At 45.3% G+C, this 2,593-nt stretch overlaps 1 pseudogene across 1 annotated transcript; it reads left to right on the top strand.

Annotated features, from left to right (window-relative positions):
- Positions 1–428: 428 nt before the first annotated feature.
- On the top strand, positions 429–1,952 carry LOC100965174 (annotated as a pseudogene). Its single transcript, XR_002771513.1, has one exon. The product of XR_002771513.1 is annotated as an adenylyl cyclase-associated protein 1-like (transcript).
- Positions 1,953–2,593: the final 641 nt, after the last annotated feature.

The following is a 2,593-nucleotide window of genomic DNA, read 5'->3' as shown; positions in this document are numbered from 1 at the left end:
AACATTACTCGGAAATAAAAACAAAGCCGAAGGAATCATGCTACCAGACATCAGACTATACTATAAATCCACAGTGATCAAAACACAATGGTATTGGCATGAAAACAGAGAGTTAGATGGATGGAACAGAATAGAGAACCAAGAGCTGAACCCAGCTAGTTACTGCTATATGATCTTTGACAAGCCAATTAAAAACATTGAATGGGGAAGACTCCCTATTTAACAAATGGTGCTGGGCAAACTGGCTGGTGACCTTCAGAAGACTGAAACTGGATCCACACATTTCACCACTAACTAAGATTGACTCTCCCTGGATTAAAGATTTAAACTTAAGACATGAAACTATAAAAATACTAGAAGAAAGTGTAGGAGAAACACTTGAAGAAATCGGCCTAGGTGAAAATTTTATGAAGAGGACCCAGGAGAGCAGCTGATCGCAGTCCTGAGGTGGTACATTATGGCTGACATGCAAAATCTGGTAGAAAGATTGGAGAGGGCAGTGGGCCACCTGGAGGCAGTATCACATACCTCTGACATGCACTGTGGGTATGGAGACAATTCATCAAAAGGGGCAGTTCCATAAGTGCAAGCATTTGACTCACTGCTTGCCGGTCCTGTGAGAGAGTACTTGAAGATCAGTAAAGAAATTGGAGGAGACGTGCAGAAACATGAGGAGATGGTCCACACAGGTCTGAAGTTGGAGCGAGTACTCCTGGTTACAGCCTCTCAGTGTCAGCAGCCAGCAGGCAATAAGCTTTGTGATTTGCTGGCACCCATCTCAGAGCAGATCCAAGAAGTGATAGCTTTTCCAGAGAAGAACCGAGGCAGCAAGTTGTTCAATCACTTGTCAGCTGTCAGTGAAAGCATCCAAGCCCTGGGCTGGGTGGCTATGACTCCTATGCCTGGCCCCTATGTGATAGAAATGAATGATGCTGCTATGTTTTATACAAACCGAGTCCTCAAGGAGTACAAAGATGTGAATAAGAAGCATGTAGAGTGGGTCAAAGCTTACTTGAGTATATGGACAGAGCAGCAGGGTTACATTAAGGAGTTCCATACCACCAGACTGTCCTGGAGCAAGACGGGGCCTGTGGCAAAAGAACTGAGTGGATTACCATCTGGACCTTCTGCTGGATCAGGCCCACCTCCCCCACCAACAGGCCCACCTCCTCCCCCAGTCTCCACCAGTTCAGGCTCTGATGAGTCTACATCCCGTTCAGCACTGTTTGTGCAGATTAATCAGGGGGAGAGCATCACACATGCCCTAAAACATGTATCTGATGACATGAAGACTCACAAGAACCCCCTGCCTTGAAGGTTCAGAGTGGTCCAGTACGCAGTGGCCCCAGGCCGTTTTCTGCACCCAACCCCCAAACCAGCCCATCCCCCAAACCAACCTCAAAGAAGGAGCTAGCTCTACTTAAACTGGAGGGCAAAAAGTGGAGAGTGGAAAATCAGGAGAATGTTTCCAACCAGGTGATTGATGACACGGAGCTGAAACAGGTGGTTTACATGTACAAATGTGTCAACACCATATTGCAAATCAAGGGCAAAATTAACTCCATTACAGTAGATAACTGTAAGAAACTTGGTCTGGTATTTGATGACTGTGGTGGGCATCGTGGAGATAATCAATAGTAGGGATGTCAAAGTTCAGGTAATGGGTAAAGTGCCAACCATTTCCATCAACAAAACAAATGGCTGCCATGCTTACTTGAGCAAGAATTCCCTGGATTGTGAGATAGTCAGTGCCAAATCTTCTGAGATGAACGTCCTCATTCCTACAGAAAGCGGTGACTTTAATGAGTTTCCAGTCCCTGAGCAGTTCAAGACCTTATGGAATGAGCAGAAGTTGGTCACCACAGTGACAGAAATTGCTGGTTAAGAGAAGTGCCACTGGGTTCTTTGCCCTCTCCGTTCACACCATGGGATAAATCTGTATCAAGACAGTTCTTTTCTAGATTTCCTCTACCTTTCTGCTCTTAAACTGCTTCTCTACTCTGAGAAGCACAGCTACCTGCCTTCGCTGAAATATACCTCAGGCTGAGATTTGGGGTGGTATAGCAAGTCAGTTGATCTTCTGCAGGAAGGTGCGACCTTTCCATATCGGTTCAATCACACCACCAGTCCATTCTTAAGGAACTGCAGAACAGGACTGGTGCCTTTCAGCTTTTGGCTTTGGGGGTGTTATTCTACCAACAGACAGTCCTTTGAGAAGAATAAAACAGTCCTAGGAATTAACAGATCAGAATGTTCACACTAGTTAATCTTTTCTTCTAACAATGAGCATGAGGGTAGTAGAAGCTGGTATTGATTCCAGACACTTCTTCTAACCTAACTAATTTTTCACCGTTGACAAGTGAGGGCAAGGGTAGAACTGGATCAAAAGCTGAGGCTTGGCCATCTTGGCATTCCAAGGGGAATGGTTTTCTATAAGGATTCCTTTTATTCTGCATTCCATCCTGGGTCTGTTTCAACCATGAGATAGGAGGTTCTTTGGTACTAGCTACTGTAGCAGTGCCCTTCATCCAGGGCCATTACAGGTGTCTTGGACTCTTTCTTTCTCTGGAATTCCTGCCTATCACCTTCAACA

This window comes from Otolemur garnettii, unplaced genomic scaffold (assembly GCF_000181295.1).
Source record: "Otolemur garnettii isolate 467f Iridium unplaced genomic scaffold, OtoGar3 scaffold00909, whole genome shotgun sequence".
Taxonomy (NCBI): domain Eukaryota; kingdom Metazoa; phylum Chordata; class Mammalia; order Primates; family Galagidae; genus Otolemur; species Otolemur garnettii.
The sequence above is the reverse complement of the archived record's forward strand: the minus strand, read 5'-3'. Positions and strand labels throughout refer to the sequence as shown.